Here is a 13,481-nt window from a genome sequence, read left to right on the forward strand (position 1 = left end):
GTGATAGGGACCTTAGATTGTAAGCTCACTGGAGCAGGGGCTGATGGGAAGGGGATAGGGACCTTAGATTGTAAGCTCACTGGGGCAGGGGCTGATGGGAATGGGATAGGGACCTTAGATTGTAAGCTCACTGGGGCAAGGGCTGATGGGAATGTGATAGGGACCTTAGATTGTAAGCTCACTGGGGCAGGGACTGATGGGTATGGGATAGAGACCTTAGATTGTAAGCTCACTGGGGCAGGGGCTGATGGGAATGGGATAGAGACCTTAGATTGTAAGCTCACTGGGGCAGGTGCTGATGGGAATGGGATAGGGACCTCAGATTGTAAGCTCACTGGGGCAGGGACTGATGGGAATGGGATAGGGACCTCGGATTGTAAGCTCACTGGGGCAGGGACTGATGGGAATGGGATAGGGACCTCGGATTGTAAGCTCACTGGAGCAGGGACTGATGGGAATGGGATAGGGACCTTGGATTGTAAGCTCACTGGGGCAGGGACTGATGGGAATGGGATAGGGACCTTGGATTGTAAGCTCACTGGGGCAGGGACTGATGGGAATGGGATATAGGGACCTTGGATTGTAAGCTCACTGGGGCAGGGGCTGATGGGAATGTGATAGGGACCTTAGATTGTAAGCTCACTGGGGCAGGGACTGATGGGAATGTGATAGGGACCTTAGATTGTAAGCTCACTGGGGCAGGGACTGATGGGAATGGGATATAGGGACCTTGGATTGTAAGCTCACTGGAGCAGGGACTGATGGGAATGGGATAGGGACCTTAGATTGTAAGCTCACTGGGGCAGGGACTGATGGGAATGGGATAGGGACCTTAGACTGTAAGCTCACTGGGGCAGGGACTGATGGGAATGGGATAGGGACCTTAGATTGTAAGCTCACTGGGACAGGGACTGATGGGAATGATGTATAATCACTATACGGCACTATATAAATAGTAGGAAATAATCCTGCCCCCGTGTGTATGTGCCATGCCTGGGCTTGGCATTCCCGTGCCAGTGTTCCTGTGTCTCCGCCCTGCCCCCGGGCACCACTCCCCATACAAGGTGGGTCCCTCATTGCGCCAGTGTAAATAGTGAAAGGAAGGAGTACCAGCCTTCTCTTCCCTTAGCCTTAACTTCACCTTTAGCTGAGTCAATGGGGCCTTTATATTGGCGGGGAGGCCGTGCCGCAGCCCTCGTTATGGAATGGGATCAATGGTTCTGTTGAGAGGAATTAGGAGATTAAATGGGCTCCGCAGGCTGGGTTCCCAAGCCCTTCCCCATGTATGGAAATAACCACCCGCCACCTTGATTCCTGCTGCCCCCCGGGCCGCCCGCATCAGCTGGATCCAATTCATGGCCTTTCTGGAACAAACACGGAGCGTTTACATGGAAAACATTTGACAGAGTGGGAAAATGACAGGCGGTTGATTGAAGCGAGTCCAGGCTGCGGCTGCGAGTGCCAGCTCCGGCGCCAAATACAATATTGAACCAAGAGCCGGGGGTTTTTCTCTCGTTTCTGCAGAGAAACTTGCTTTTCCCTTTAATTGTTATTTTGATAAACTTTTCACATGACTGGCAGCTGTTTCTGTGTCCCTGGAGTCCCCCCTAATGCACTGTGCCCGCACTCGCTGCCAACAGGGCTCACCCGTCCCTCTACCTGGGTGCCAAGCCCCCCTTTGTGCCATCAGTAGTTTATTCTGTGGGTGCCAGTCACTGTAAGATTTGGGTGCCAACCATTTAGATTGCTCCCTGGGCATTTCCCTGGCGAGGGTTGTATTTGGGGTTCCTAGGCAAGGAGGAGCTCTGTGTGGGTGCTAGGGAGAGGTTGGCATGTGTACCAGCTTCTGTGGCACAACCAGGCTTTAGTTCTGTGTCTGTGCCACAGAGCATCTTATTACCAGTACAGTTTGGGATATCGCCAGCCTTGGGCACCCACACATGCTTTGTGCTCCTGGGTGGCACAAGGGGAATATTCCCACGCACAGGGATGCCCCTTGGCACGGTGGCTTTGTTTAAGCTGTGCCGCAGTTCTGTATTGCATAAAGCTGTGGGGCAATATAATGTTACCCATGCCCCCCCCCCATTGGCACGCACTGGGCCTTATTGTGTGTGCCAAGGCTGCCGGAATTCCATTGGCCCCTGGAGCCTGTTTGGGAATAGAGCGAGAGGTAGGAATGTCCTTGTGGTGGGTAGGCGCCGGGGCCGTGCAGCTGCACCAACACAACTTGCGCCTCTTTCTCCGACAGAACAAGTCCCAACAGCTGATACGTTGTTGTGGTTTGAAATGTGCTTTGTGTCTGTTTGTGTTGCTGCCGGCAAGGCCCCCGCTCCCATTGTTGTGCGTCAGGGTGTGGGTGGCAGGGGCTGCACAGCGCTTATGGGGAACCCCTGCCTCCTGTACTGGGGGCTCCAGGTACTGGTGTGTGAGGGGTTAAGCAGATAGAAAGCAGAGCTGCTCCTGGGTTCTACGGTCTCACCGGAACATCTGCAGGTTCTGCTCCGCGCGTCTCCTAAACAGGACGGTGTCTGGGCTCCAGCTGGCTGCAAGCACAGGTGCAGGGAGTTAGGCACGCGGCTACCAGTAGGGCTCGTACAGAAGGTCGGCCGTGGCCAGGAACCCCGCCAAGTGGGAAGTGATTCACCGTCTCTGAATGAGGCGCGAGGAAAGGAACATGTTCTGTTCGGCAACTGCCCCGGCTCCTCTGGCACTGAGAGCACTTCCACTTCCCTTCTGGTGCCGATATGTGTATGGGTCAGTCCCCCCCCCCAGCCCAAACTGTACTAATGGCACCGACGTGTTTATGGGTCGGTCCCCCCTAGGCCCAAACTGTACTAATGGCAGTGACGTGTTTATGGGTCAGTCCCCCCTAGGCCCAAACTGTACTAATGGCACCGACGTGTTTATGGGTCAGTCCCCCCTAGGCCCAAACTGTACTAATGGCAGTGACGTGTTTATGGGTCAGTCCCCCCTAGGCCCAAACTGTACTAATGGCAGTGATGTGTTTATGGGTCAGTCCCCCCTAGGCCCAAACTGTACTAATGGCAGTGACGTGTTATGGTCAGTCCCCCCTAGGCCCAAACTGTACTAATGGCACCGACGTGTTTATGGGTCAGTCCCCCCTAGGCCCAAACTGTACTAATGGCACCGACGTGTTTATGGGTCAGTCCCCCCTAGGCCCAAACTGTACTAATGGCAGTGACGTGTTTATGGGTCAGTCCCCCCTAGGCCCAAACTGTACTAATGGCAGTGATGTGTTTATGGGTCAGTCCCCCCTAGGCCCAAACTGTACTAATGGCACCGACGTGTTTATGGGTCAGTCCCCCCTAGGCCCAAACTGTACTAATGGCACCGACGTGTTTATGGGTCAGTCCCCCCTAGGCCCAAACTGTACTAATGGCACCGACGTGTTTATGGGTCAGTAACCCCTAGGCCCAAACTGTACTAATGGCAGTGACGTGTTTATGGGTCAGTCCCCCCTAGGCCCAAACTGTACTAATGGCAGTGACGTGTTTATGGGTCAGTCCCCCCTAGGCCCAAACTGTACTAATGGCAGTGACGTGTTTATGGGTCAGTCCCCCCTAGGCCCAAACTGTACTAATGGCACCGACGTGTTTATGGGTCAGTCCCCCCTAGGCCCAAACTGTACTAATGGCACCGACGTGTTTATGGGTCAGTAACCCCTAGGCCCAAACTGTACTAATGGCAGTGACGTGTTTATGGGTCAGTCCCCCCTAGGCCCAAACTGTACTAATGGCACCGACGTGTTTATGGGTCGGTCCCCCCTAGGCCCAAACTGTACTAATGGCAGTGATGTGTTTATGGGTCAGTACCCCCTAGGCCCAAACTGTACTAATGGCAGTGATGTGTTTATGGGTCAGTCCCCCCTAGGCCCAAACTGTACTAATGGCACCAACGTGTTTATGGGTCAGTCCCCCCTAGGCCCAAACTGTACTAATGGCAGTGACGTGTTTATGGGTCAGTCCCCCCTAGGCCCAAACTGTACTAATGGCACCGACGTGTTTATGGGTCAGTCCCCCCTAGGCCCAAACTGTACTAATGGCAGTGACGTGTTTATGGGTCGGTCCCCCCTAGGCCCAAACTGTACTAATGGCAGTGACGTGTTTATGGGTCAGTCCCCCCTAGGCCCAAACTGTACTAATGGCAGTGACGTGTTTATGGGTCAGTCCCCCCTAGGCCCAAACTGTACTAATGGCAGTGACGTGTTTATGGGTCAGTCCCCCCTAGGCCCAAACTGTACTAATGGCAGTGAAGTGTTTATGGGTCAGTCCCCCCTAGGCCCAAACTGTACTAATGGCAGTGACGTGTTTATGGGTCAGTACCCCCCCTAGGCCCAAACTGTACTAATGGCAGTGACGTGTTTATGGGTCAGTCCCCCCTAGGCCCAAACTGTACTAATGGCAGTGACGTGTTTATGGGTCAGTCCCCCCTAGGCCCAAACTGTACTAATGGCAGTGACGTGTTTATGGGTCAGTCCCCCCTAGGCCCAAACTGTACTAATGGCAGTGACGTGTTTATGGGTCAGTCCCCCCTGGGCCCAAACTGTACTAATGGCAGTGACGTGTTTATGGGTCAGTCCCCCCTAGGCCCAAACTGTACTAATGGCACCGACGTGTTTATGGGTCAGTCCCCCCTAGGCCCAAACTGTACTAATGGCAGTGATGTGTTTATGGGTCAGTCCCCCCTAGGCCCAAACTGTACTAATGGCAGTGACGTGTTTATGGGTCAGTCCCCCCCTAGGCCCAAACTGTACTAATGGCAGTGACGTGTTTATGGGTCAGTCCCCCCTAGGCCCAAACTGTACTAATGGCAGTGACGTGTTTATGGGTCGGTCCCCCCTAGGCCCAAACTGTACTAATGGCACCGACGTGTTTATGGGTCAGTCCCCCCTAGGCCCAAACTGTACTAATGGCAGTGACGTGTTTATGGGTCTATCCCCCCTAGGCCCAAACTGTACTAATGGCACCGACGTGTTTATGGGTCAGTCCCCCCTAGGCCCAAACTGTACTAATGGCACCGACATGTTTATGGGTCAATCCCCCCTAGGCCCAAACTGTACTAATGGCACCGACGTGTTTATGGGTCAGTACCCCCTAGGCCCAAACTGTACTAATGGCAGTGACTTGGGGGGGGGGGGTACGCTTTATTGCTGTACATTGGGGGGATAGGGGATTGAGGGGCTATAGTAATAGGGGGCAGATACCCTCTGTTCCTATTCATTGCAGTAAAGCAGTTTATTTTGATTTGTACCCCTGGGGGAGCTGCTGGTGGGACCCTCTCTCTGGGCGCCATTCTGCTGGCGGATAATAGGGAGTCAGTGGCTTTCCTTTCGTGGTTGAGGGAAGGAGAGAGGAAACGCAGTAGGAAGTGCAGCCCCATTGGTTTCTCTGAGGTATCTATGGCCCCTTTCCCCCTCCTGATCTGAACGGCCAGAGAACAGGAGGGGCTGCAACGGAAACACTTTGTCTGTGGCAGAACAATGCTGTGAAGTAGACTGGGTTGTGTCCTGCAGGAGTCTAAACATGGAGAATATACACTGTGCCAACCAAGCCGCCGGTGCCGCGGGACTGGGCCTACTGTCAGTGATAACCCCTGTGTGCCAACCAAGCCGCCGGTGCCGCGGGACTGGGCCTACTGTCAGTGATAACCCCTGTGTGCCAACCAAGCCGGCGGTGCCGCGGGACTGGGGCTACTGTCAGTGATAACCCCTGTGTGCCAACCAAGCCGGCGGTGCCGCGGGACTGGGGCTACTGTCAGTGATAACCCCTGTGTGCCAACCAAGCTGGCGGTGCCACGGGACTGGGGCTACTGTCAGTGATAACCCCTGTGTGCCAACCAAGCCGGCGGTGCTGCGGGACTGGGGCTGCTGTCAGGGATAACCCCTGTGTGCCAACCAAGCCAGCGGTGTCATGGGACTGGCGCTACTGTCAGTGATAACCCGTGTGCCAACCCAGCCGGCTGTGCCGCGGGACTGGGGCTACTGTCAGTGATAACCCCTGTGTGCCAACCAAGCTGGCGGTGCCACGGGACTGGCGCTACGGTCAGTTATAACCCCTGTGTGCCAACCAAGCCGGCGGTGCCGCGGGACTGGGCCTACTGTCAGTGATAACCCCTGTGTGCCAACCAAGCCGGCGGTGCCACGGGACTGGGGCTACTGTCAGTGATAACCCCTGTGTGCCAACCAAGCTGGCGGTGCCGCGGGACTGGGGCTACTGTCAGTGATAACCCCTGTGTGCCAACCCAGCCGGCTGTGCTGCGGGACTGGCGCTACTGTCAGTGATAACCCCTGTGTGCCAACCAAGCTGGCGGTGCTGCAGGACTGGGGCTACTGTCAGTGATAACCCCTGTGTGCCAACCAAGCCGGCTGTGCCGCGGGACTGGGGCTACTGTCAGTGATAACCCCTGTGTGCCAACCAAGCCGGCGGGACTGGGGCTACTGTCAGTGATAACCCCTGTGTGCCAACCAAGCCGGTGGTGCCGCGGGACTGGGGCTGGAGAGAATGCTGGGAATGAGACCTGTGGAATATCCCATCAGCCCCTGCTCTGAGAGAGTGCTGGCAGTGAGGCCTGTGGAGTTTCCCATCAGCCCCTGCTCCAGGAGAGAGTGCTGGCAGTGAGGCCTGTGGAATATCCCATCAGCCCCTGCTCTGAGAGAGTGCTAGAAGTGAGGCCTGTGGAATATCCCATCAGCCCCTGCTCTGAGAGAGTGCTAGAAGTGAGGCCTGTGGAATATCCCATCAGCCCCTGCTCCAGGAGAGAGTGCTGGGAATGAGGCCTGTGGAATATCCCATCAGCCCCTGCTCCAGGAGAGAGTGCTGGCAGTGAGGCCTGTGGAATATCCCATCAGCCCCTGCTCCAGGAGAGAGTGCTGGGAATGAGGCCTGTGTAGTTTCCCATCAGCCCCTGCTCTGAGAGTGCTGGGAATGAGGCCTGTGTAGTTTCCCATCAGCCCCTGCTCTGAGAGTGCTGGGAATGAGGCCTGTGGAGCAGAGACAGTCTCTGGGATAGTGAAACTCTCGGGCCCCAGTTACTTTTCCTTTTGGTTTTTCTCCCTGCAATCAGCAGTCTGGAATGGCAAAAATGTCTGTGGCATCCGCCAGCAGCAGCCTCCCCCTCCCTCCCTCCCTGCTCTCTGTGGGGCTGGGACAGGCGGGTATTAGCCAGGCCTGTTGGATTCCTCACCAGAGAGGTCTCGGTAGGTGCACCACATTAACCCCTGCCATGCCAGCAAAGGCTCCGTGCTGTGGGCTTGTGCTCTGCGCCGGTCACTGTGAGTAACAAAGGGCTTTATACCTTTGGCACAAAGTGAGCCAATCAGCAGGGGCGAGGGTCCTGCACTCAGTACCCTGTACATACCCTGGGCATGGGATAAGCCATTGAGGAGACGTGGGTTCCCACTCAGTACGCTGTACATGCCATTGGGGAGACGTGGGTTCCCACTCAGTACGCTGTACATGCCATTGGGGAGACGTGGGTTCCCACTCAGTACGCTGTACATGCCATTGGGGAGACGTGTGTTCCCACTCAGTACGCTGTACATGCCATTGAGGAGACGTGGGTTCCCACTCAGTACGCTGTACATGCCATTGGGGAGACGTGGGTTCCCACTCAGTACGCTGTACATGCCATTGGGGAGACGTGGGTTCCCACTCAGTACGCCTTACATGCCATTGGGGAGACGTGGGTTCCCACTCAGTACGCTGTACATGCCATTGGGGAGACGTGGGTTCCCACTCAGTACGCTGTACATGCCATTGGGGAGACGTGGGTTCCCACTCAGTACGCTGTACATGCCATTGGGGAGACGTGGGTTCCCACTCAGTACGCTGTACATGCCATTGGGGAGACGTGGGTTCCCACTCAGTACGCTGTACATGCCATTGGGGAGACGTGGGTTCCCACTCAGTACGCTGTACATGCCATTGGGGAGACGTGGGTTCCCACTCAGTACGCTGTACATGCCATTGGGGAGACGTGGGTTCCCGTTTGGGCCGGGGGCCCGTAGGTGACCCAGACTAGGCACAGTGAATGCGGAGCTGGCAGGCAGCCATGGATAACAGGCTTGTGGGCCGGAGCAGGTTAATGGGCCACGGGTTACACAGCTCCGTGGTTTCCCATCAGCCGACTCTGCTGAAATGAAAGGAAGTCTGTCAGACAATAAAGTATCTGTGGCTGCCGGGGGTCTGTGGAAATGAAAGAATTGCGGTGGGGGCACATTTATCCGTAAAGCCTACAAATTGCGCAGGATCAGGGGGCTGGTAGCCGGAATATGGATTGAAACAGAGATCCCTTGCCGTTTAAATGTGCTCATTCACCTCCCAGACAGGGGCAGGCCTTGTGGAACTGCCTCTCAGTGGAGGTGGTAGTGGGCATTACAGTAAGTCAATTCATAGCAGGCTGCACAGAGGTAGGTGTCTCAGGAAATCCTTGTGGGCACGTAGGCCCAGGTAGGAATAAGGGGCCCCAGTGTGAGTGTTATAGTTCCTTGTTGTATGTAACAAATGGTTGTGCCTTTCATTTTGGATTCTGGCCAGTATTATGTCTTGCCCAATAGCCAATTGGCATTTACTGCTCTTAGAATATTATATGCAAGCTCCTGATTGGCTGGTGTTGGTTATGCATCCCTTACCCATTGGTTATGAGGGGATGCTGCACACCCTCAATAACTCTATTGGTTTGTATTGTGGCTAGCAGAACTTCACTGTGGGCCATTAGGCAGTACGGTGGCCTAGAAGGGATGCTCGCGGGCTTATATAGAATGTCCCACATTGTGTAGTGTAGGTGCCAAGGAAGCTCCTGAAGGGCCATCCGTCTGCAGCTTCCCCCCAGCCAGACACGTTCCTCCCCAGGGGCACAATCGGATCAGTTATGTGCCCGTGTCTGGGAGTGGCAGGGCATGGAAGGGTTAAAGCTTTGACTCAGCCTTGCCCCCCAGCCAGACACGTTCCTCCCCAGGGGCACAATCGGATCAGTTATGTGCCCGTGTCTGGGAGTGGCAGGGCATGGAAGGGTTAAAGCTTTGACTCAGCCTTGCCCCCCAGCCAGACACGTTCCTCCCCAGGGGCACAATCGGATCAGTTATGTGCCCGTGTCTGGGAGTGGCAGGGCATGGAAGGGTTAAAGCTTTGACTCAGCCTTGCCCCCCAGCCAGACACGTTCCTCCCCAGGGGCACAATCGGATCAGTTATGTGCCCGTGTCTGGGAGTGGCAGGGCATGGAAGGGTTAAAGCTTTGACTCAGCCTTGCCCCCCAGCCAGACACGTTCCTCCCCAGGGGCACAATCGGATCAGTTATGTGCCCGTGTCTGGGAGTGGCAGGGCATGGAAGGGTTAAAGCTTTGACTCAGCCTTGCCCCCAGCCAGACACGTTCCTCCCCAGGGGCACAATCGGATCAGTTATGTGCCCGTGTCTGGGAGTGGCAGGGCATGGAAGGGTTAAAGCTTTGACTCAGCCTTGCCCCCCAGCCAGACACGTTCCTCCCCAGGGGCACAATCGGATCAGTTATGTGCCCGTGTCTGGGAATGGCAGGGCATGGAAGGGTTAAAGCTTTGACTCAGCCTTGCCCCCCAGCCAGACAAGTTCCTCCCCAGGGGCACAATCGGATCAGTTATGTGCCCGTGTCTGGGAGTGGCAGGGCATGGAAGGGTTAAAGCTTTGGCTCAGCCTTGCCCCCCAGCCAGACACGTTCCTCCCCAGGGGCACAATCGGATGAGTGATGTGCCCGTGTCTGGGAGTGGCAGGGCATGGAAGGGTTAAAGCTTTGGCTCAGCCTTGCCCCCCAGGCCCGTGGCAAGCTGGGCTAATAAAGTGCCCTTTCATGGCCGCGCTTATCTGAATGGAGTCGCCCCCACCTGAGCCTGCCGTGTCAGTGTACTGTCTGCCATCCGTATGGGGAAGGGTCCTCTCAGGCCCAGACAGGAATATGGATTAAGGAGCTGCAGTGGCGCCTTAATGCCCAGCACTGTGTGCCCAGTGGCACCATAATGCCCAACACTGTGTGCCCAGTGGCACCATAATGCCCAGCACTGTGTGCCCAGTGGCACCATAATGCCCAGCACTGTACCCAGTGGCACCATAATGCCCAGCACTGTACCCAGTGGCACCATAATGCCCAGCACTGTACCCAGTGGCACCATAATGCCCAGCACTGTACCCAGTGGCACCATAATGCCCAGCACTGTACCCAGTGGCACCATAATGCCCAGCACTGTACCCAGTGGCACCATAATGCCCAGCACTGTACCCAGTGGCACCATAATGCCCAGCACTGTGTGCCCAGTGGCACCATAATGCCCAACACTGTACCCAGTGACACCATAATGCCCAGCACTGTGTGCCCAGTGGCACCATAATACCCAGCACTGTGTGCCCAGTGGCACCATAATGCCCAACACTGTGTCCAGTGACACCATAATGCCCAACACTGTACCCAGTGACACCATAATGCCCAGCACTGTGTGCCCAGTGACACCATAATGCCCAACACTGTACCCAGTGACACCATAATGCCCAGCACTGTACCCAGTGACACCATAATGCCCAGCACTGTACCAGTGACACCATAATGCCCAGCACTGTACCCCAGTGACACCATAATGCCCAGCACTGTACCCAGTGACACATAATGCCCAGCACTGTACCCCAGTGACACCATAATGCCCAGCACTGTACCCAGTGACACCATAATGCCCAGCACTGTACCCAGTGACACCATAATGCCCAGCACTGTGTGCCCAGTGGCACCATAATGCCCAACACTGTGTCCAGTGACACCATAATGCCCAACACTGTGTCCAGTGACACCATAATGCCCAACACTGTGTCCAGTGACACCATAATGCCCAACACTGTACCCAGTGACACCATAATGCCCAGCACTGTGTGCCCAGTGACACCATAATGCCCAGCACTGTGCCCAGTGACACCATAATGCCCAGCACTGTACCCAGTGACACCATAATGCCCAGCACTGTACCCAGTGACACCATAATGCCCAGCACTGTACCCAGTGACACCATAATGCCCAGCACTGTACCCAGTGACACCATAATGCCCAGCACTGTACCCAGTGACACCATAATGCCCAGCACTGTACCCAGTGACACCATAATGCCCAGCACTGTACCCAGTGACACCATAATGCCCAGCACTGTACCCAGTGACACCATAATGCCCAGCACTGTACCCAGTGGCACCATAATGCCCAGCACTGTACCCAGTGGCACCATAATGCCCAGCACTGTACCCAGTGACACCATAATGCCCAGCACTGTGTGCCCAGTGACACCATAATGCCCAGCACTGTGTGCCCAGTGACACCATAATGCCCAGCACTGTGTGCCCAGTGACACCATAATGCCCAGCACTGTGTGCCCAGTGACACCATAATGCCCAGCACTGTGTGCCCAGTGACACCATAATGCCCAGCACTGTGTGCCCAGTGACACCATAATGCCCAGCACTGTGTGCCCAGTGACACCATAATGCCCAGCACTGTGTGCCCAGTGACACCATAATGCCCAGCACTGTGTGCCCAGTGACACCATAATGCCCAGCACTGTGTGCCCAGTGACACCATAATGCCCAGCACTGTGTGCCCAGTGACACCATAATGCCCAGCACTGTGTGCCCAGTGACACCATAATGCCCAGCACTGTGTGCCCAGTGACACCATAATGCCCAGCACTGTGTGCCCAGTGACACCATAATGCCCAGCACTGTGTGCCCAGTGACACCATAATGCCCAGCACTGTGTGCCCAGTGACACCATAATGCCCAGCACTGTGTGCCCAGTGACACCATAATGCCCAGCACTGTGTGCCCAGTGACACCATAATGCCCAGCACTGTGTGCCCAGTGACACCATAATGCCCAGCACTGTGTGCCCAGTGACACCATAATGCCCAGCACTGTGTGCCCAGTGACACCATAATGCCCAGCACTGTGTGCCCAGTGACACCATAATGCCCAGCACTGTACCCAGTGACACCATAATGCCCAGCACTGTGTGCCCAGTGACACCATAATGCCCAGCACTGTGTACCCAGTGACACCATAATGCCCAGCACTGTGTGCACAGTGACACCATAATGCCCAGCACTGTGTGCCCAGTGGCACCATAATGCCCTTGACTGGAGCAGTCTCTCAGTGGGTACATATCTACACGGCCCAGCCTGTCGCCTCATTCCTAATGCCCCCAGTACCCCCTGCTTCCTTTCCCTATATTTCCCTGTGAGAGGATTTAATCAGAACCTGCTTGGGCCCCCCAGTACCTTGGCCATAAGGGCCCCCAGAATTCCTTCTGGTTGTGGGGCCTGTATGCGGAGACGGTGCCCAGGCACTGAGAGCCAAGTATGTGGGGGGGGGGGGGGGGGGGTAGATCTCTGTGCAGGCAATGTGCTGATGTGTGGGGCCCCCCAGTAGGTGACAGGGAGGGTACAGTTATGCCTGTACAAATAAGGGGCACAGCGTGGCCAAGATGGTACAGGTGCCCATCGGCAGAGGAATGGGAGGCCGCTCTGGGGTTTGTGCATAGAGGGGCTATTCATCATTGTGCGCCACTTAACTCCTTGGGTGCCAAGCCCGGCCTGACCCAGCCACAGGAAGGAAAGGGCTTAAGAGCTCTGTGGTTACAGTAAAGAGCCTTGTGCCCATATTAACCCATTCCTGTCCCTGTTAAGTGATGAATGACTGAAGTGGAAGCCCAGTTATACAACAACATCACACAGTCCTACAGGGCCGCGGGCTGCAATGTGTGTGTCTTTGGCTGTTGCAGGATGCTGAGTGTTACAGTTCAGCCACAGCTGGCTACGGGCTTACATTGCCACAGAAATGTGATTATTTAGTATTAGTGTCTATGGGGGGCAGTGTCTGTGTGGGGCAGTGTAAGGACACACTCACAGAAGGGGGCATTCCCTTGGCAAAGTGTGGCTATCTCACTAGCAATACCCTCTGTGGGGCTAATCTCTTGGTACTGCTGGAACCTCTATAGGCTCTGCCCTCCATGTACTACCTGGATTGCAAGCTCTTTTGGCCAATATCAGTCTTCTCTGTGGTGCTGATAATTCTCCCAGTAATGCAGGGTTCTGGTACAGCTGAGAGTTCTGACCCAAGCTGGGGGACTAAGCAGCAGGTGTCTGTACTGGCCCAATGCCCCAGTTTGGATATGAAAATGGCATGTCCTGGGGGGCTTCCTGTTAGAGCCCCACCCTGAGTGCCTGTTTAGGGGTACCTTCATACTGCTGTGGGGCTTCAGATGTGGGTGAGATTTGGGTTATGTTGTGGTGGTGCCGTAATCCCACTTACTATACTGTGCCCTCTCAGTGCCCACCTTATCTGCTGGGTACCCACCAGCGCTCTGGGGCTTTTCCCTGGTTCTGGGAGGGTATGGGGTGCCCCTCTCTTGCTGGAGGGGTTTAAGGATTTGGCATTAGAGGGGCATTATTGTATATTTACCATTC

General features: G+C 55.4%; 1 protein-coding gene across 2 annotated transcripts in view; it reads left to right on the forward strand.

The window, feature by feature from the left end:
• Window positions 1-13,481, forward strand: part of smurf2 (SMAD specific E3 ubiquitin protein ligase 2) — a 44,523-nt gene that overhangs the window by 8,228 nt on the left and 22,814 nt on the right. The window lies entirely within an intron of this gene.

This window comes from Xenopus tropicalis, chromosome 10 (genome assembly GCF_000004195.4).
Source record: "Xenopus tropicalis strain Nigerian chromosome 10, UCB_Xtro_10.0, whole genome shotgun sequence".
In the NCBI taxonomy this organism is placed as follows: domain Eukaryota; kingdom Metazoa; phylum Chordata; class Amphibia; order Anura; family Pipidae; genus Xenopus; species Xenopus tropicalis.